Source organism: Crinia signifera, unplaced genomic scaffold, assembly GCF_055691185.1.
Source record: "Crinia signifera unplaced genomic scaffold, ASM5569118v1 HAP2_SCAFFOLD_371, whole genome shotgun sequence".
Lineage (NCBI taxonomy): Eukaryota > Metazoa > Chordata > Amphibia > Anura > Myobatrachidae > Crinia > Crinia signifera.
The window spans coordinates 84,247-107,320 of record NW_028142264.1 but is presented as its reverse complement, the minus strand read 5'-3'; the positions used below and the strand labels follow the sequence as shown (position 1 = coordinate 107,320).

Genomic DNA, 23,074 nt, shown 5'->3' with positions numbered 1-23,074 from the left:
TGTGATAGGGTACAGCGGTGTGAAAGTGGTATATTGAGCCTATATATTATCATTTTATTTCGACCAAAGTAGGTGAAAATTATTATTTTCACTCACTTTTGTAGAAAATAAGCACCTCACCTTCCAGGCACATAGCTGCGTATGGAAAAAGTTATTTGCCAGTTCCGGTTTTCACACCCCAATCAAGTGTGATAGGGTACAGCAGTGCGAAAAAGGTATATGGGGCCTATATATTATCACTTCATTTCTACCAAAATAGGTGAAAATTATTATTTTCACTTACTTTTGTAGAAAATAAGTACCTCACAGCGGCAGGAACATCTCGTGCACCGTTTTCGGCTTTCACCCCCCAACCATCACTCCGCGGCCGGAAGATTTCTTGCGCCGGTTCCAGCTTTCACACCCAAAAGCACCTTGTCGCGGCCAGAACATCTCATGCGTCGGTTCCGGCTTCACTCCCCAAGCACCCCAAGCTGGTGACATTTCATTCACAGGTAAATGCTTTCACCCTCCAGGCACATAGCTGAGTATGGAAAAAGTTATTTGCCAGTTCCGGTTTTCACACCCCAATTAAGTGTGATTGGGTACAGCAGTGCGAAAAAGGTATATGGGGCCTATATATTATCACTTCATTTCTACCAAAATAGGTGAAAATTATTATTTTCACTTACTTTTGTAGAAAATAAGCACCTCACAGCGGCAGGAACATCTCATGCACCGTTTTCGGCTTTCACCCCCCAACCATCACGCCGCGGCCGGAACATTTCTTGCGCCGGTAACGGCTTTCACTCCCAAAAGCACCTCATCGCGGCCAGAACATCTCATGCGTCGGTTCCGGCTTTACTCCCCCAAGCACCCTGCCAAGGTGGTGACATTTCATTCACAGGTTCCAGCTTTCACACTCCAGGCACATAGCTGAGTATGGAAAAATTTATTTGCTGGTTTTGGTTTTCACACCCCAATCAAGTGTGATAGGGTACAGCGGTGTGAAAGTGGTATATTGAGCCTATATATTATCATTTTATTTCGACCAAAGTAGGTGAAAATTATTATTTTCACTCACTTTTGTAGAAAATAAGCACCTCACCCTCAAGGCACATAGCTGCGTATGGAAAAAGTTATTTGCCAGTTCCGGTATTCACACCCCAATCAAGTGTGATAGGGTACAGCAGTGCGAAAAAGGTATATGGGGCCTATATATTATCACTTCATTTCTACCAAAATAGGTGAAAATTATTATTTTCACTTACTTTTGTAGAAAATAAGCACCTCACAGCGGCAGGAACATCTCATGCACCGTTTTCGGCTTTCAACACCCAACCATCACGCCGCGGCCGGAACATTTCTTGCGCCGGTTCCGGCTTTCACTCCCAAAAGCACCTCGTCGCGGCCAGAACATCTCATGCGTCGGTTCCGGCTTTACTCCCCCAAGCACCCTACCAAGGTGGTGACATTTCATTCACAGGTTCCAGCTTTCACCCTCCAGACACATAGCTGAGTATGGAAAAAGTTATTTGCTGGTTTTGGTTTTCACACCCCAATCAAGTGTGATAGGGTACAGCGGTGTGAAAGTGGTATATTGAGCCTATATATTATCATTTTATTTCGACCAAAGTAGGTGAAAATTATTATTTTCACTCACTTTTGTAGAAAATAAGCACCTCACCTTCCAGGCACATAGCTGCGTATGGAAAAAGTTATTTGCCAGTTCCGGTTTTCACACCCCAATCAAGTGTGATAGGGTACAGCAGTGCGAAAAAGGTATATGGGGCCTATATATTATCACTTCATTTCTACCAAAATAGGTGAAAATTATTATTTTCACTTACTTTTGTAGAAAATAAGCACCTCACAGCGGCAGGAACATCTCATGCACAGTTTTCGGCTTTCACCACCCAACCATCACGCCGCGGCCAGAACATTTCTTGCGCCGGTTCCGGCTTTCACTCCCAAAAGCACCTCGTCGCGGCCAGAACATCTCATGCGTCGGTTCCGGCTTTACTCCCCCAAGCACCCTACCAAGGTGGTGACATTTCATTCACAGGTTCCAGCTTTCACCCTCCAGACACATAGCTGAGTATGGAAAAAGTTATTTGCTGGTTTTGGTTTTCACACCCCAATCAAGTGTGATAGGGTACAGCGGTGTAAAAGTGGTATATTGAGCCTATATATTATCATTTTATTTCGACCAAAGTAGGTGAAAATTATTATTTTCACTCACTTTTGTAGAAAAAAAGCACCTCACCCTCCAGGCACATAGCTGCATATGGAAAAAGTTATTTGCCAGTTTCGGTTTTCACACCCCAATCAAGTGTGATAGGGTACAGCAGTGTGAAAAAGGTATATGGGGCTCTATATATTTTATCACTTCATTTCTACCAAAGTAGGTGAAAATTATTATTTTCACTTACTTTTGTAGAAAAAAAAGCACCTCACAGCGGCAGGAACATCTCATGCACCGTTTTTGGCTATCACCCCCCAACCATCACGCCGCGGCCGTAACATTTCTTGCGCCGGTTCCGGCTTTCACTCCCAAAAGCACCTAGTCGCGGCCAGAACATCTCATGCGTCGGTTCCAGCTTTACTCCCCCAAGCACCCTGCCAAGGTGGTGACATTTCATTCACAGGTTCCAGCTTTCACCCTCCAGGCACAGAGCTGCTTATGGAGCAGGTTATTCGCCGTGTACAGTTTTCACACCCCAATCAAGTGTGATAGGGTACAGCGGTGTGAAAGTGGTATATGGGGCCTATGTACTATCACTTAATTTTTATCAAAGTAGGTGAAAATTATTATATTCACCTACTTTAGTACAAAATAAGTATTCTTGACATTCAATAAAAAGGCAATGCAGACAATATCACTGATATCTCCTGCACAGATATCAGTCCTGATTTGGCTCGCTGTCTGCATAAAATAATATAAGGACCTAAATTCATCAAACTTTAAACGTAATGTACGGGTCTATAACAAATATACACATTTAATAAACACGCATGTATGCCAGCAAGATATTATCGCGCCTCCTTACCTGTTGTGGGTAGCTGCTTCTGCCATCCGAGGTTTGGAATATGCTGTAGTAAAAATGACGTCACAGTAGTCCAGAGATGTAGGTGGGTAAGTAGTTGACATCACAATTCATTCATGGGGAAGGTCTACCTGAAAAAAAGAAGAAGGAGGCGCGATAATATGTTCATGACATACATGAATATTTATTAATACTGTGTCTTACATCGTAACACTCATAAATGCAGCACTGTACAGACAACACAAGTCATCCTTATCAGTCCCTGCCCCAGTGATTGCAAATACATGCTACAGCACATATTAGACCCTTAACTGTGGACCCGGCACTCAGTTTTACAAACTGAGCATGTACTCGGGTACGAACTTTGCAGCAGCCAGTCTTGAGGAGCTGTCAGGGACTATCACCCCCCAAGCACCTCACAGTGCCTGGAACATCTCATGCGCCAGTTTAGGCTTTCACCCCCCTGCATGGCAATCTCATGTGCCAGATCTGGCACCTTGCCAAAGCACCTCGCCATGGCCGGAACATTTCATGCGCCGGTTCCAGCTTTCACTCCCAAAAGCACCTCGTCGCGGCCAGAACATCTCATGCGTCGGTTCCGGCTTTACTCCCCCAAGCACCCTGCCAAGGTAGTGACATTTCATTCACAGGTTCCAGCTTTCACCCTCCAGGCACATAGCTGAGTATGGAAAAAGTTAATTGCTGGTTTCGGTTTTCACACCCCAATCAAGTGTGATAGGGAACAGCAGTGCAAAAAAAGGTATATGGGGCCTATATATTATCACTTCATTTCTACCAAAATAGGTGAAAATTATTATTTTCACTTACTTTTGTAGAAAATAAGCACCTCACAGCGGCAGGAACATCTCATGCACCGTTTTCGGCTTTCATCCCCCAACCATCACGCCGCGGCCGGAACATTTCTTGCGCCGGTTCCGGCTTTCACTCCCAAAAGCACCTCGTCGCGGCCAGAACATCTCATGCGTCGGTTCCGGCTTTACTCCACCGAGCACCCTGCCAAGGTGGTGACATTTCATTCACAGGTTCCAGCTTTCACCCTCCAGGCACATAGCTGAGTATGGAAAAAGTTATTTGCTGGTTTTGGTTTTCACACCCCAATCAAGTGTGATAGGGTACAGCGGTGTGAAAGTGGTATATTGAGCCTATATATTATCATTTTATTTCTACCAAAGTAGGTGAAAATTATTATTTTCACTCACTTTTGTAGAAAATAAGCACCTCACCCTCCAGGCACATACTGTAGCTGCGTATGGAAAAAGTTATTTGCCAGTTTCGGGTTTCACACCCCAATCAAGTGTGATAGTGTACAGCAGTGTGAAAAAGGTATATGGGGCTCTATATATTTTATCACTTCATTTCTACCAAAGTAGGTGAAAATTATTATTTTCACTTACTTTTGTAGAAAATAAGTACCTCACAGCGGCAGGAACATCTCGTGCACCATTTTCGACTTTCACCCCCCAACCATCACTCCGCCGCCGGAAGATTTCTTGCGCCGGTTCCAGCTTTCACACCCAAAAGCACCTTGTCGCGGCCAGAACATCTCATGCGTCGGTTCCGGCTTTACTCCCCCAAGCACCCTGCCAAGGTGGTGACATTTAATTCACAGGTTCATGCTTTCACCCTCCAGGCACATAGCTGAGTATGGAAAAAGTTATTTGCTGGTTTCGGTTTTCACACCCCAATCAAGTGTGATAGGGTACAGCGGTGTGAAAGTGGTATATTGAGCCCATAAATTGTCATTTTATTTCTACCAAAGTAGGTGAAAATTATTATTTTCACTCACTTTTGTAGAAAATAAGTACCTCACCCTCCAGGCACATAGCTGCGTATGGAAAAAGTTATTTGTCAGGTCCGGTTTTCACACCCCAATCAAGTGTGATAGGGTACAGCAGTGCGAAAAAGGTATATGGGGCCTATATATTATCACTTCATTTCTACCAAAGTAGGTGAAAATTATTATTTTCACTTACTTTTGTAGAAAAAAAGCACCTCACAGAGGCAGGAACATCTCATGCACCGTTTTCGGTTATCACCCCCCAACCATCACGCCGCGGCCGGAACATTTCTTGCGCCGGTTCCGGCTTTCACTCCCAAAAGCACCTCGTCGCGGCCAGAACATCTCATGCGTCGGTTCCGGCTTTACTCCCCCAAGCACCCTGCCAAGGTGGTGACATTTCATTCACAGGTTCCAGCTTTCACCCTCCAGGCACATAGCTGAGTATGGAAAAAGTTATTTGCTGGTTTCGGTTTTCACACCCCAATCAAGTGTGATAGGGTACAGCGGTTTGAAAGTGGTATATTGAGCCCATATGTTATCATTTTATTTCTACCAAAGTAGGTGAAAATTATTATTTTCACTCATTTTTGTAGAAAATAAGCACCTCACCTTCCATGCACATAGCTGCGTATGGAAAAAGTTATTTGCCAGTTCCGGTTTTCACACCCCAATTAAGTGTGATTGGGTACAGCAGTGCGAAAAAGGTATATGGGGCCTATATATTATCACTTCATTTCTACCAAAATAGGTGAAAATTATTATTTTCACTTACTTTTGTAGAAAATAAGCACCTCACAGCGGCAGGAACATCTCATGCACCGTTTTCGGCTTTCACCCCCCAACCATCACGCCGCGGCCGGAACATTTCTTGCGCCGGTAACGGCTTTCACTCCCAAAAGCACCTCGTCGCGGCCAGAACATCTCATGCGTCGGTTCCGGCTTTACTGCCCCAAGCACCCTGCCAAGGTGGTGACATTTCATTCACAGGTTCCAGCTTTCACCCTCCAGGCACATAGCTGAGTATGGAAAAATTTATTTGCTGGTTTCGGTTTTCACACCCCAATCAAGTGTGATAGGGTACAGCGGTTTGAAAGTGGTATATTGAGTCCATATATTATCATTTTATTTCTACCAAAGTAGGTGAAAATTATTATTTTCACTCACTTTTGTAGAAAATAAGCACCTCACCCTCCAGGCACATAGCTGCGTATGGAAAAAGTTATTTGCCAGTTCCGGTTTTCAAACCCCAATCAAGTGTGATAGGGTACAGCAGTGTGAAAAAGGTATATGGGGCCTATATATTATCACTTCATTTCTACCAAAATAGGTGAAAATTATTATTTTCACTTACTTTTGTAGAAAATAAGCACCTCACAGCGGCAGGAACATCTCATGCACCGTTTTCGGCTTTCACCCCCCAACCATCACGCCGCGGCCGGAACATTTCTTGTGCCAGTTCCGTCTTTCACTCCCAAAAGCACCTCGTCGCGGCCAGAACATCTCATGCGTCGGTTCCGGCTTTACTCCCCCAAGCACCCTGCCAAGGTGGTGACATTTCATTCACAGGTTCCAGCTTTCACCCTCCAGACACATAGCTGAGTATGGAAAAATTTATTTGCTGGTTTCGGTTTTCACACCCCAATCAAGTGTGATAGGGAACTGCAGTGCGAAAAAGGTATATGGAGCCTATATATTATCATTTTATTTCTACCAAAGTAGGTGAAAATTATTATTTTCACTCACTTTTGTAGAAAATAAGCACCTCACCCTCCAGGCACATAGCTGCGTATGGAAAAAGTTATTTGTCAGGTCCGGTTTTCACACCCCAATCAAGTGTGATAGGGTACAGCAGTGCGAAAAAGGTATATGGGGCCTATATATTTTCACTTCATTTCTACCAAAGTAGGTGAAAATTATTATTTTCACTTACTTTTGTAGAAAAAAAGCACCTCACAGAGGCAGGAACATCTCATGCACCGTTTTCAGCTATCACCCCCCAACCATCACGCCGCGGCCGGAACATTTCTTGCGCCGGTTCCGGCTTTCACTCCCAAAAGCACCTCGTCGCGGCCAGAACATCTCATGCGTCGGTTCCGGCTTTACTCCCCCAAGCACCCTGCCAAGGTGGTGACATTTCATTCACAGGTTCCAGCTTTCACCCTCCAGGCACATAGCTGAGTATGGAAAAAGTTATTTGCTGGTTTCGGTTTTCACACCCCAATCAAGTGTGATAGGGTACAGCGGTTTGAAAGTGGTATATTGAGCCCATATGTTATCATTTTATTTCTACCAAAGTAGGTGAAAATTATTATTTTCACTCACTTTTGTAGAAAATAAGCACCTCACCTTCCAGGCACATAGCTGCGTATGGAAAAAGTTATTTGCCAGTTCCGGTTTTCACACCCCAATTAAGTGTGATAGGGTACAGCAGTGCGAAAAAGGTATATGGGGCCTATATATTATCACTTCATTTCTACCAAAATAGGTGAAAATTATTATTTTCACTTACTTTTGTAGAAAATAAGCACCTCACAGCGGCAGGAACATCTCATGCACCGTTTTCGGCTTTCACCCCCCCAACCATCACGCCGCGGCCGGAACATTTCTTGCGCCGGTTCCGGCTTTCACTCCCAAAAGCACCTCGTCGCGGCCAGAACATCTCATGCGTCGGTTCCGGCTTTACTCCTCCAAGCACCCTACCAAGGTGGTGACATTTCATTCACAGGTTCCAGCTTTCACCCTCCAGACACATAGCTGAGTATGGAAAAAGTTATTTGCTGGTTTTGGTTTTCACACCCCAATCAAGTGTGATAGGGTACAGCGGTGTGAAAGTGGTATATTGAGCCTATATATTATCATTTTATTTCGACCAAAGTAGGTGAAAATTATTATTTTCACTCACTTTTGTAGAAAATAAGCACCTCACCTTCCAGGCACATAGCTGCGTATGGAAAAAGTTATTTGCCAGTTCCGGTTTTCACACCCCAATCAAGTGTGATAGGGTACAGCAGTGCGAAAAAGGTATATGGGGCCTATATATTATCACTTCATTTCTACCAAAATAGGTGAAAATTATTATTTTCTCTTACTTTTGTAGAAAATAAGTACCTCACAGCGGCAGGAACATCTCATGCACCGTTTTCGGCTTTCACCCCCCAACCATCACGCCGCGGCCGGAACATTTCTTGCGCCGGTTCCGGCTTTCACTCCCAAAAGCACCTCGTCGCGGCCAGAACATCTCATGCGTCGGTTCCGGCTTTACTCCCCCAAGCACCCTGCCAAGGTGGTGACATTTCATTCACAGGTTCCAGCTTTCACCCTCCAGACACATAGCTGAGTATGGAAAAATGTATTTGCTGGTTTCGGTTTTCACACCCCATTCAAGTGTGATAGGGTACAGCGGTGTGAAAGTGGTATATTGAGCCTATATATTATCATTTTATTTCGACCAAAGTAGGTGAAAATTATTATTTTCACTCACTTTTGTAGAAAATAAGCACCTCACCTTCCAGGCACATAGCTGCGTATGGAAAAAGTTATTTGCCAGTTCCGGTTTTCACACCCCAATCAAGTGTGATAGGGTACAGTAGTGCGAAAAAGGTATATGGGGCCTATATATTATCACTTCATTTCTACCAAAATAGGTGAAAATTATTATTTTCACTTACTTTTGTAGAAAATAAGTACCTCACAGCGGCAGGAACATCTCGTGCACCGTTTTCGGCTTTCACCCCCCAACCATCACTCCGCGGCCGGAAGATTTCTTGCGCCGGTTCCAGCGTTCACACCCAAAAGCACCTTGTCACGGCCAGAACATCTCATGCGTCGGTTCCGGCTTCACTCCCCAAGCACCCCAAGCTGGTGACATTTCATTCACAGGTAAATGCTTTCACCCTCCAGGCACATAGCTGAGTATGGAAAAAGTTATTTGCTGGTTTCGGTTTTCACACCCCAATCAAGTGTGATAGGGTACAGCGGTGTGAAAGTGGTATATTGAGCCTATATATTATCATTTTATTTCTACCAAAGTAGGTGAAAATTATTATTTTCACTTACTTTTGTAGAAAATAAGCACCTCACAGCGGCAGGAACATCTCATGCACCGTTTTCGGCTTTCACCCCCCAACCATCACGCTGCGGCCGGAACATTTCTTGCGCCGGTTCCGGCTTTCACTCCCAAAAGCACCTCGTCGCGGCCAGAACATCTCATGCGTCGGTTCCAGCTTTACTCCCCCAAGCAACTTGCCAAGTCGGGAACATTTCATTCACAGGTTCCAGCTTTCACCCTCCAGGCACAGAGCTGCTTATGGAGCAGGTTATTCGCCGTGTACAGTTTTCACACCCCAATCAAGTGTGATAGGGTACAGCGGTGTGAAAGTGGTATATGGGGCCTATGTACTATCACTTAATTTTTATCAAAGTAGGTGAAAATTATTATATTCACCTACTTTAGTACAAAATAAGTATTCTTGACATTCAATAAAAAGGCAATGCAGACAATATCACTGATATCTCCTGCACAGATATCAGTCCTGATTTGGCTCGCTGTCTGCATAAAATAATATAAGGACCTAAATTCATCAAACTTTAAACGTAATGTACTGGTCTATAACAAATATACACATTTGATAAACACGCATGTATGCCAGCAAGATATTATCGCGCCTCCTTACCTGTTGTGGGTAGCTGCTTCTGCCATCCGAGGTTTGGAATATGCTGTAGTAAAAATGACGTCACAGTAGTCCAGAGATGTAGGTGGGTAAGTAGTTGACATCACAATTCATTCATGGAGAAGGTCTACCTGAAAAAAAGAAGAAGGAGGCGCGATAATATGTTCATGACATACATGAATATTTATTAATACTGTGTCTTACATCGTAACACTCATAAATGCAGTACTGTACAGACAACACAAGTCATCCTTATCAGTCCCTGCCACAGTGATTGCAAATACATGCTACAGCACATATTAGACCCTTAACTGTGGACCCGGCACTCAGTTTTACAAACTGAGCATGTCCCCGGGTACGAACTTTGCAGCAGCCAGTCTTGAGGAGCTGTCAGGGACTATCACCCCCCAAGCACCTCACAGTGCCTGGAACATCTCATGCGCCAGTTTAGGCTTTCACCCCCCTGCATGGCAATCTCATGTGCCAGATCTGGCACCTTGCCAAAGCACCTCGCCATGGCCGGAACATTTCATGCGCCGGTTCCAGCTTTCACTCCCAAAAGCACCTCGTCGCGGCCAGAACATCTCATGCGTCGGTTCCGGCTTTACTCCCCCAAGCACCCTGCCAAGGTAGCGACATTTCATTCACAGGTTCCAGCTTTCACCCTCCAGGCACATAGCTGAGTATGGAAAACGTTATTTGCTGGTTTCGGTTTTCACACCCCAATCAAGTGTGATAGGGTACAGCGGTTTGAAAGTGGTATATTGAGCCTATATATTATCATTTTATCTCTACCAAAGTAGGTGAAAATTATTATTTTCACTCACTTTTGTAGAAAATAAGCACCTCACCCTCCAGGCTCATAGCTGCGCATGGAAAAAGTTATTTGCCAGTTCCGGTTTTCACACCCCAATCAAGTGTGATAGGGAACAGCAGTGCGAAAAAGGTATATGGGGCCTATATATTATCACTTCATTTCTACCAAAATAGGTGAAAATTATTATTTTCACTTACTTTTGTACAAAATAAGCACCTCACAGCGGCAGGAACATCTCATGCACCGTTTTCGGCTTTCACCCCCCAACCATCACGCCGCGGCCGGAACATTTCTTGCGCCGGTTCCGGCTTTCACTCCCAAAAGCACCTCGTCGCGGCCAGAACATCTCATGCGTCGGTTCCGGCTTTACTCCACCGAGCACCCTGCCAAGGTGGTGACATTTCATTCACAGGTTCCAGCTTTCACCCTCCAGGCACATAGCTGAGTATGGAAAAAGTTATTTGCTGGTTTTGGTTTTCACACCCCAATCAAGTGTGATAGGGTACAGCGGTGTGAAAGTGGTATATTGAGCCTATATATTATCATTTTATTTCTACCAAAGTAGGTGAAAATTATTATTTTCACTCACTTTTGTAGAAAATAAGCACCTCACCCTCCAGGCACATAGCTGCGTATGGAAAAAGTTATTTGTCAGATCCGGTTTTCACACCCCAATCAAGTGTGATAGGGTACAGCAGTGCGAAAAAGGTATATGGGGCCTATATATTATCACTTCATTTCTACCAAAGTAGGTGAAAATTATTATTTTCACTTACTTTTGTAGAAAAAAAGCACCTCACAGAGGCAGGAACATCTCATGCACCGTTTTCAGCTATCACCCCTCAACCATCACGCCGCGGCCGGAACATTTCTTGCGCCGGTTCCGGCTTTCACTCCCAAAAGCACCTCGTCGCGGCCAGAACATCTCATGCGTCGGTTCCGGCTTTACTCCCCCAAGCACCCTGCCAAGGTGGTGACATTTCATTCACAGGTTCCAGCTTTCACCCTCCAGGCACATAGCTGAGTATGGAAAAAGTTATTTGCTGGTTTCGGTTTTCACACCCCAATCAAGTGTGATAGGGTACAGCGGTTTGAAAGTGGTATATTGAGCCCATATGTTATCATTTTATTTCTACCAAAGTAGGTGAAAATTATTATTTTCACTCACTTTTGTAGAAAATAAGCACCTCACCCTCCAGGCTCATAGCTGCGCATGGAAAAAGTTATTTGCCAGTTCCGGTTTTCACACCCCAATCAAGTGTGATAGGGAACAGCAGTGCGAAAAAGGTATATGGGGCCTATATATTATCACTTCATTTCTACCAAAATAGGTGAAAATTATTATTTTCACTTACTTTTGTACAAAATAAGCACCTCACAGCGGCAGGAACATCTCATGCACCGTTTTCGGCTTTCACCCCCCAACCATCACGCCGCGGCCGGAACATTTCTTGCGCCGGTTCCGGATTTCACTCCCAAAAGCACCTCGTCGCGGCCAGAACATCTCATGCGTCGGTTCTGGCTTTACTCCACCGAGCACCCTGCCAAGGTGGTGACATTTCATTCACAGGTTCCAGCTTTCACCCTCCAGGCACATAGCTGAGTATGGAAAAAGTTATTTGCTGGTTTTGGTTTTCACACCCCAATCAAGTGTGATAGGGTACAGCGGTGTGAAAGTGGTATATTGAGCCTATATATTATCATTTTATTTCTACCAAAGTAGGTGAAAATTATTATTTTCACTCACTTTTGTAGAAAATAAGCACCTCACCCTCCAGGCACATAGCTGCGTATGGAAAAAGTTATTTGTCAGATCCGGTTTTCACACCCCAATCAAGTGTGATAGGGTACAGCAGTGCGAAAAAGGTATATGGGGCCTATATATTATCACTTCATTTCTACCAAAGTAGGTGAAAATTAATATTTTCACTTACTTTTGTAGAAAAAAAGCACCTCACAGAGGCAGGAACATCTCATGCACCGTTTTCAGCTATCACCCCCCAACCATCACGCCGCGGCCGGAACATTTCTTGCGCCGGTTCCGGCTTTCACTCCCAAAAGCACCTCGTCGCGGCCAGAACATCTCATGCGTCGGTTCCGGCTTTACTCCCCCAAGCACCCTGCCAAGGTGGTGACATTTCATTCACAGGTTCCAGCTTTCACCCTCCAGGCACATAGCTGAGTATGGAAAAAGTTATTTGCTGGTTTCGGTTTTCACACCCCAATCAAGTGTGATAGGGTACAGCGGTTTGAAAATGGTATATTGAGTCCATATATTATCATTTTATTTCTACCAAAGTAGGTGAAAATTATTATTTTCACTCACTTTTGTAGAAAATAAGCACCTCACCCTCCAGGCACATAGCTGCGTATGGAAAAAGTTATTTGCCAGTTCCGGTTTTCACACCCCAATCAAGTGTGATAGGGTACAGCAGTGCGAAAAAGGTATATGGGGCCTATATATTATCACTTCATTTCTACCAAAATAGGTGAAAATTATTATTTTCACTTACTTTTGTAGAAAATAAGCACCTCACAGTGGCAGGAACATCTCATGCACCGTTTTCGGCTTTCACCCCCCAACCATCACGCCGCAGCCGGAACATTTCTTGCGCCGGTTCCGGCTTTCACTCCCAAAAGCACCTCGTCGCGGCCAGAACATCTCATGCGTCGGTTCCGGCTTTACTCCCCCAAGCACCCTACCAAGGTGGTGACATTTCATTCACAGATTCCAGCTTTCACCCTCCAGACACATAGCTGAGTATGGAAAAAGTTATTTGCTGGTTTTGGTTTTCACACCCCAATCAAGTGTGATAGGGTACAGCGGTGTGAAAGTGGTATATTGAGCCTATATATTATCATTTTATTTCGACCAAAGTAGGTGAAAATTATTATTTTCACTCACTTTTGTAGAAAATAAGCACCTCACCTTCCAGGCACATAGCTGCGTATGGAAAAAGTTATTTGCCAGTTCCGGTTTTCACACCCCAATCAAGTGTGATAGGGTACAGCAGTGCGAAAAAGGTATATGGGGCCTATATATTATCACTTAATTTCTACCAAAATAGGTGAAAATTATTATTTTCACTTACTTTTGTAGAAAATAAGTACCTCACAGCGGCAGGAACATCTCATGCACCGTTTTCGGCTTTCACCCCCCAACCATCACGCCGCGGCCGGAACATTTCTTGCGCCGGTTCCGTCTTTCACTCCCAAAAGCTCCTCGTCGCGGCCAGAACATCTCATGCGTCGGTTCCGGCTTTACTCCCCCAAGCACCCTGCCAAGGTGGTGACATTTCATTCACAGGTTCCAGCTTTCACCCTCCAGGCACATAGCTGAGTATGGAAAAAGATATTTGCTGGTTTCGGTTTTCACACCCCAATCAAGTGTGATAGGGTACAGCGGTTTGAAAGTGGTATATTGAGCCCATATGTTATCATTTTATTTCTACCAAAGTAGGTGAAAATTATTATTTTCACTCACTTTTGTAGAAAATAAGCACCTCACCTTCCAGGCACATAGCTGCGTATGGAAAAAGTTATTTGCCAGTTCCGGTTTTCACACCCCAATTAAGTGTTATAGGGTACAGCAGTGCGAAAAAGGTATATGGGGCCTATATATTATCACTTCATTTCTACCAAAATAGGTGAAAATTATTATTTTCACTTACTTTTGTAGAAAATAAGCACCTCACAGCGGCAGGAACATCTCATGCACCGTTTTCGGCTTTCACCCCCCAACCATCACGCCGCGGCCGGAACATTTCTTGCGCCGGTTCCGGCTTTCACTCCCAAAAGCACCTCGTCGCGGCCAGAACATCTCATGCGTCGGTTCCGGCTTTACTCCTCCAAGCACCCTACCAAGGTGGTGACATTTCATTCACAGGTTCCAGCTTTCACCCTCCAGACACATAGCTGAGTATGGAAAAAGTTATTTGCTGGTTTTGGTTTTCACACCCCAATCAAGTGTGATAGGGTACAGCGGTGTGAAAGTGGTATATTGAGCCTATATATTATCATTTTATTTCGACCAAAGTAGGTGAAAATTATTATTTTCACTCACTTTTGTAGAAAATAAGCACCTCACCTTCCAGGCACATAGCTGCGTATGGAAAAAGTTATTTGCCAGTTCCGGTTTTCACACCCCAATCAAGTGTGATAGGGTACAGCAGTGCGAAAAAGGTATATGGGGCCTATATATTATCACTTAATTTCTACCAAAATAGGTGAAAATTATTATTTTCACTTACTTTTGTAGAAAATAAGTACCTCACAGCGGCAGGAACATCTCATGCACCGTTTTCGGCTTTCACCCCCCAACCATCACGCCGCGGCCGGAACATTTCTTGCGCCGGTTCCGTCTTTCACTCCCAAAAGCACCTCGTCGCGGCCAGAACATCTCATGCGTCGGTTCCGGCTTTACTCCCCCAAGCACCCTGCCAAGGTGGTGACATTTCATTCACAGGTTCCAGCTTTCACCCTCCAGACACATAGCTGAGTATGGAAAAAGTTATTTGCTGGTTTCGGTTTTCACACCCCAATCAAGTGTGATAGGGTACAGCGGTGTGAAAGTGGTATATTGAGCCTATATATTATCATTTTATTTCGACCAAAGTAGGTGAAAATTATTATTTTCACTCACTTTTGTAGAAAATAAGCACCTCACCTTCCAGGCACATAGCTGCGTATGGAAAAAGTTATTTGCCAGTTCCGGTTTTCACACCCCAATCAAGTGTGATAGGGTACAGCAGTGCGAAAAAGGTATATGGGGCCTATATATTATCACTTCATTTCTACCAAAATAGGTGAAAATTATTATTTTCACTTACTTTTGTAGAAAATAAGTACCTCACAGCGGCAGGAACATCTCGTGCACCGTTTTCGGCTTTCACCCCCCAACCATCACTCCGCGGCCGGAAGATTTCTTGCGCCGGTTCCAGCTTTCACACCCAAAAGCACCTTGTCGCGGCCAGAACATCTCATGCGTCGGTTCCGGCTTCACTCCCCAAGCACCCCAAGCTGGTGACATTTCATTCACAGGTAAATGCTTTCACCCTCCAGGCACATAGCTGAGTATGGAAAAAGTTATTTGCTGGTTTCGGTTTTCACACCCCAATCAAGTGTGATAGGGTACAGCGGTGTGAAAGTGGTATATTGAGCCTATATATTATCATTTTATTTCTACCAAAGTAGGTGAAAATTATTATTTTCACTTACTTTTGTAGGAAATAAGCACCTCACAGAGGCAGGAACATCTCATGCACCGTTTTCGGCTTTCACCCCCCAACCATCACGCCGCGGCCGGAACATTTCTTGCGCCGGTTCCGGCTTTCACTCCCAAAAGCACCTCGTCGCGGCCAGAACATCTCATGCGTCGGTTCCAGCTTTACTCCCCCAAGCAACTTGCCAAGTCGGGAACATTTCATTCACAGGTTCCAGCTTTCACCCTCCAGGCACAGAGCTGCTTATGGAGCAGGTTATTCGCCGTGTACAGTTTTCACACCCCAATCAAGTGTGATAGGGTACAGCGGTGTGTAAGTGGTATATGGGGCCTATGTACTATCACTTAATTTTTATCAAAGTAGGTGAAAATTATTATATTCACCTACTTTAGTACAAAATAAGTATTCTTGACATTCAATAAAAAGGCAATGCAGACAATATCACTGATATCTCCTGCACAGATATCAGTCCTGATTTGGCTCGCTGTCTGCATAAAATAATATAAGGACCTAAATTCATCAAACTTTAAACGTAATGTACGGGTCTATAACAAATATACACATTTGATAAACACGCATGTATGCCAGCAAGATATTATCGCGCCTCCTTACCTGTTGTGGGTAGCTGCTTCTGCCATCCGAGGTTTGGAATATGCTGTAGTAAAAATGACGTCACAGTAGTCCAGAGATGTAGGTGGGTAAGTAGTTGACATCACAATTCATTCATGGAGAAGGTCTACCTGAAAAAAAGAAGAAGGAGGCGCGATAATATGTTCATGACATACATGAATATTTATTAATACTGTGTCTTACATCGTAACACTCATAAATGCAGTACTGTACAGATAACACAAGTCATCCTTATCAGTCCCTGCCACAGTGATTGCAAATACATGCTACAGCACATATTAGACCCTTAACTGTGGACCCGGCACTCAGTTTTACAAACTGAGCATGTCCCCGGGTACGTACTTTGCAGCAGCCAGTCTTGAGGAGCTGTCAGGGACTATCACCCCCCAAGCACCTCACAGTGCCTGGAACATCTCATGCGCCAGTTTAGGCTTTCACCCCCCTGCATGTCAATCTCATGTGCCAGATCTGGCACCTTGCCAAAGCACCTCGCCATGGCCGGAACATTTCATGCGCCGGTTCCAGCTTTCACTCCCAAAAGCACCTCGTCGCGGCCAGAACATCTCATGCGTCGGTTCCGGCTTTACTCCCCCAAGCACCCTGCCAAGGTAGCGACATTTCATTCACAGGTTCCAGCTTTCACCCTCCAGGCACATAGCTGAGTATGGAAAAAGTTATTTGCTGGTTTCGGTTTTCACACCCCAATCAAGTGTGATAGGGTACAGCGGTTTGAAAGTGGTATATTGAGCCCATATATTATCATTTTATCTCTACCAAAGTAGGTGAAAATTATTATTTTCACTCACTTTTGTAGAAAATAAGCACCTCACCCTCCAGGCTCATAGCTGCGCATGGAAAAAGTTATTTGCCAGTTCCGGTTTTCACACCCCAATCAAGTGTGATAGGGAACAGCAGTGCGAAAAAGGTATATGGGGCCTATATATTATCACTTCATTTCTACCAAAATAGGTGAAAATTATTATTTTCACTTACTTTTGTACAAAATAAGCACCTCACAGCGGCAGGAACATCTCATGCACCGTTTTCGGCTTTCACCCCCCAACCATCACGCCGCGGCCGGAACATTTCTTGCGCCGGTTCCGGCTTTCACTCCCAAAAGCACCTCGTCGCGGCCAGAACATCTCATGCGTCGGTTCCGGCTTTACTCCACCGAGCACCCTGCCAAGGTGGTGACATTTCATTCACAGGTTCCAGCTTTCACCCTCCAGGCACATAGCTGAGTATGGAAAAAGTTATTTGCTGGTTTTGGTTTTCACACCCCAATCAAGTGTGATAGGGTACAGCGGTGTGAAAGTGGTATATTGAGCCTATATATTATCATTTTATTTCTACCAAAGTAGGTGAAAATTATTATTTTCACTCACTTTTGTAGAAAATAAGCACCTCACCCTCCAGGCACATAGCTGCGTATGGAAAAAGTTATTTGTCAGATCCGGTTTTCACACCCCAATCAAGTGTGATAGGGTACAGCAGTGCGAAAAAGGTATATGGGGCCTATATATTATCACTTCATTTCTACCAAAGTAGGTGAAAATTATTATTTTCACTTACTTTTGTAGAAAAAAAGCACCTCACAGAGGCAGGAACATCTCATGCACCGTTTTCAGCTATCACCCCTCAACCATCACGCCGCGGCCGGAACATTTCTTGCGCCGGTTCCGGCTTTCACTCCCAAAAGCACCTCGTCGCGGCCAGAACATCTCATGCGTCGGTTCCGGCTTTACTCCCCCAAGCACCCTGCCAAGGTGGTGACATTTCATTCACAGGTTCCAGCTTTCACCCTCCAGGCACATAGCTGAGTATGGAAAAAGTTATTTGCTGGTTTCGGTTTTCACACCCCAATCAAGTGTGATAGGGTACAGCGGTTTGAAAGTGGTATATTGAGCCCATATGTTATCATTTTATTTCTACCAAAGTAGGTGAAAATTATTATTTTCACTCACTTTTGTAGAAAATAAGCACCTCACCCTCCAGGCTCATAGCTGCGCATGGAAAAAGTTTTTTGCCAGTTCCGGTTTTCACACCCCAATCAAGTGTGATAGGGAACAGCAGTGCGAAAAAGGTATATGGGGCCTATATATTATCACTTCATTTCTACCAAAATAGGTGAAAATTATTATTTTCACTTACTTTTGTACAAAATAAGCACCTCACAGCGGCAGGAACATCTCATGCACCGTTTTCGGCTTTCACCCCCCAACCATCACGCCGCGGCCGGAACATTTCTTGCGCCGGTTCCGGATTTCACTCCCAAAAGCACCTCGTCGCGGCCAGAACATCTCATGTGTCGGTTCTGGCTTTACTCCACCGAGCACCCTGCCAAGGTGGTGACATTTCATTTACAGGTTCCAGCTTTCACCCTCCAGGCACATAGCTGAGTATGGAAAAAGTTATTTGCTGGTTTTGGTTTTCACACCCCAATCAAGTGTGATAGGGTACAGCGGTGTGAAAGTGGTATATTGAGCCTATATATTATCATTTTATTTCTACCAAAGTAGGTGAAAATTATTATTTTCACTCACTTTTGTAGAAAATAAGCACCTCACCCTCCAGGCACATAGCTGCGTATGGAAAAAGTTATTTGTCAGATCCGGTTTTCACACCCCAATCAAGTGTGATAGGGTACAGCAGTGCGAAAAAGGTATATGGGGCCTATATATTATCACTTCATTTCTACCAAAGTAGGTGAAAATTAATATTTTCACTTACTTTTGTAGAAAAAAAGCACCTCACAGAGGCAGGAACATCTCATGCACCGTTTTCAGCTATCACCCCCCAACCATCACACCGCGGCCGGAACATTTCTTGCGCCGGTTCCGGCTTTCACTCCCAAAAGCACCTCGTCGCGGCCAGAACATCTCATGCGTCGGTTCCGGCTTTACTCCCCCAAGCACCCTGCCAAGGTGGTGACATTTCATTCACAGGTTCCAGCTTTCACCCTCCAGGCACATAGCTGAGTATGGAAAAAGTTATTTGCTGGTTTCGGTTTTCACACCCCAATCAAGTGTGATAGGGTACAGCGGTTTGAAAGTGGTATATTGAGTCCATATATTATCATTTTATTTCTACCAAAGTAGGTGAAAATTATTATTTTCACTCACTTTTGTAGAAAATAAGCACCTCACCCTCCAGGCACATAGCTGCGTATGGAAAAAGTTATTTGCCAGTTCCGGTTTTCACACCCCAATCAAGTGTGATAGGGTACAGCAGTGCGAAAAAGGTATATGGGGCCTATATATTATCACTTAATTTCTACCAAAATAGGTGAAAATTATTATTTTCACTTACTTTTGTAGAAAATAAGCACCTCACAGCGGCAGGAACATCTCATGCACCGTTTTCGGCTTTCACCCCCCAACCATCACGCCGCGGCCGGAACATTTCTTGCGCCGGTTCCGGCTTTCACTCCCAAAAGCACCTCGTCGCGGCCAGAACATCTCATGCGTCGGTTCCGGCTTTACTCCCCCAAGCACCCTACCAAGGTGGTGACATTTCATTCACAGATTCCAGCTTTCACCCTCCAGACACATAGCTGAGTATGGAAAAAGTTATTTGCTGGTTTTGGTTTTCACACCCCAATCAAGTGTGATAGGGTACAGCGGTGTGAAAGTGGTATATTGAGCCTATATATTATCATTTTATTTCGACCAAAGTAGGTGAAAATTATTATTTTCACTCACTTTTGTAGAAAATAAGCACCTCACCTTCCAGGCACATAGCTGCGTATGGAAAAAGTTATTTGCCAGTTCCGGTTTTCACACCCCAATCAAGTGTGATAGGGTACAGCAGTGCGAAAAAGGTATATGGGGCCTATATATTATCACTTAATTTCTACCAAAATAGGTGAAAATTATTATTTTCACTTACTTTTGTAGAAAATAAGTACCTCACAGCGGCAGGAACATCTCATGCACCGTTTTCGGCTTTCACCCCCCAACCATCACGCCGCGGCCGGAACATTTCTTGCGCCGGTTCCGTCTTTCACTCCCAAAAGCTCCTCGTCGCGGCCAGAACATCTCATGCGTCGGTTCCGGCTTTACTCCCCCAAGCACCCTGCCAAGGTGGTGACATTTCATTCACAGGTTCCAGCTTTCACCCTCCAGGCACATAGCTGAGTATGGAAAAAGATATTTGCTGGTTTCGGTTTTCACACCCCAATCAAGTGTGATAGGGTACAGCGGTTTGAAAGTGGTATATTGAGCCCATATGTTATCATTTTATTTCTACCAAAGTAGGTGAAAATTATTATTTTCACTCACTTTTGTAGAAAATAAGCACCTCACCTTCCAGGCACATAGCTGCGTATGGAAAAAGTTATTTGCCAGTTCCGGTTTTCACACCCCAATTAAGTGTTATAGGGTACAGCAGTGCGAAAAAGGTATATGGGGCCTATATATTATCACTTCATTTCTACCAAAATAGGTGAAAATTATTATTTTCACTTACTTTTGTAGAAAATAAGCACCTCACAGCGGCAGGAACATCTCATGCACCGTTTTCGGCTTTCACCCCCCAACCATCACGCCGCGGCCGGAACATTTCTTGCGCCGGTTCCGGCTTTCACTCCCAAAAGCACCTCGTCGCGGCCAGAACATCTCATGCGTCGGTTCCGGCTTTACTCCTCCAAGCACCCTACCAAGGTGGTGACATTTCATTCACAGGTTCCAGCTTTCACCCTCCAGACACATAGCTGAGTATGGAAAAAGTTATTTGCTGGTTTTGGTTTTCACACCCCAATCAAGTGTGATAGGGTACAGCGGTGTGAAAGTGGTATATTGAGCCTATATATTATCATTTTATTTCGACCAAAGTAGGTGAAAATTATTATTTTCACTCACTTTTGTAGAAAATAAGCACCTCACCTTCCAGGCACATAGCTGCGTATGGAAAAAGTTATTTGCCAGTTCCGGTTTTCACACCCCAATCAAGTGTGATAGGGTACAGCAGTGCGAAAAAGGTATATGGGGCCTATATATTATCACTTAATTTCTACCAAAATAGGTGAAAATTATTATTTTCACTTACTTTTGTAGAAAATAAGTATCTCACAGCGGCAGGAACATCTCATGCACCGTTTTCGGCTTTCACCCCCCAACCATCACGCCGCGGCCGGAACATTTCTTGCGCCGGTTCCGTCTTTCACTCCCAAAAGCACCTCGTCGCGGCCAGAACATCTCATGCGTCGGTTCCGGCTTTACTCCCCCAAGCACCCTGCCAAGGTGGTGACATTTCATTCACAGGTTCCAGCTTTCACCCTCCAGACACATAGCTGAGTATGGAAAAATTTATTTGCTGGTTTCGGTTTTCACACCCCAATCAAGTGTGATAGGGTACAGCGGTGTGAAAGTGGTATATTGAACCTATATATTATCATTTTATTTCGACCAAAGTAGGTGAAAATTATTATTTTCACTCACTTTTGTAGAAAATAAGCACCTCACCTTCCAGGCACATAGCTGCGTATGGAAAAAGTTATTTGCCAGTTCCGGTTTTCACACCCCAATCAAGTGTGATAGGGTACAGCAGTGCGAAAAAGGTATATGGGGCCTATATATTATCACTTCATTTCTACCAAAATAGGTGAAAATTATTATTTTCACTTACTTTTGTAGAAAATAAGTACCTCACAGCGGCAGGAACATCTCGTGCACCGTTTTCGGCTTTCACCCCCCAACCATCACTCCGCGGCCGGAAGATTTCTTGCGCCGGTTCCAGCTTTCACACCCAAAAGCACCTTGTCGCGGCCAGAACATCTCATGCGTCGGTTCCGGCTTCACTCCCCAAGCACCCCAAGCTGGTGACATTTCATTCACAGGTAAATGCTTTCACCCTCCAGGCACATAGCTGAGTATGGAAAAAGTTATTTGCTGGTTTCGGTTTTCACACCCCAATCAAGTGTGATAGGGTACAGCGGTGTGAAAGTGGTATATTGAGCCTATATATTATCATTTTATTTCTACCAAAGTAGGTGAAAATTATTATTTTCACTTACTTTTGTAGAAAATAAGCACCTCACAGCGGCAGGAACATCTCATGCACCGTTTTCGGCTTTCACCCCCCAACCATCACGCCGCGGCCGGAACATTTCTTGCGCCGGTTCCGGCTTTCACTCCCAAAAGCACCTCGTCGCGGCCAGAACATCTCATGCGTCGGTTCCAGCTTTACTCCCCCAAGCAACTTGCCAAGTCGGGAACATTTCATTCACAGGTTCCAGCTTTCACCCTCCAGGCACAGAGCTGCTTATGGAGCAGGTTATTCGCCGTGTACAGTTTTCACACCCCAATCAAGTGTGATAGGGTACAGCGGTGTGTAAGTGGTATATGGGGCCTATGTACTATCACTTAATTTTTATCAAAGTAGGTGAAAATTATTATATTCACCTACTTTAGTACAAAATAAGTATTCTTGACATTCAATAAAAAGGCAATGCAGACAATATCACTGATATCTCCTGCACAGATATCAGTCCTGATTTGGCTCGCTGTCTGCATAAAATAATATAAGGACCTAAATTCATCAAACTTTAAACGTAATGTACGGGTCTATAACAAATATACACATTTGATAAACACGCATGTATGCCAGCAAGATATTATCGCGCCTCCTTACCTGTTGTGGGTAGCTGCTTCTGCCATCCGAGGTTTGGAATATGCTGTAGTAAAAATGACGTCACAGTAGTCCAGAGATGTAGGTGGGTAAGTAGTTGACATCACAATTCATTCATGGAGAAGGTCTACCAGAAAAAAAGAAGAAGGAGGCGCGATAATATGTTCATGACATACATGAATATTTATTAATACTGTGTCTTACATCGTAACACTCATAAATGCAGTACTGTACAGACAACACAAGTCATCCTTATCAGTCCCTGCCACAGTGATTGCAAA

The 23,074-nt window shown here is 44.3% G+C and overlaps 1 long non-coding RNA gene across 1 annotated transcript; it reads right to left on the bottom strand.

The window, feature by feature from the left end:
- Nucleotides 1-3,255: 3,255 nt before the first annotated feature.
- On the bottom strand, nt 3,256-22,900 carry LOC146055219 (uncharacterized). Its single transcript, XR_014468529.1, has 3 exons — nt 22,797-22,900; nt 16,149-16,276; nt 3,256-9,628 (listed from the first exon to the last, which is right to left on the bottom strand). It is a non-coding gene; the product is annotated as an uncharacterized LOC146055219 (long non-coding RNA).
- Nucleotides 22,901-23,074: the final 174 nt, after the last annotated feature.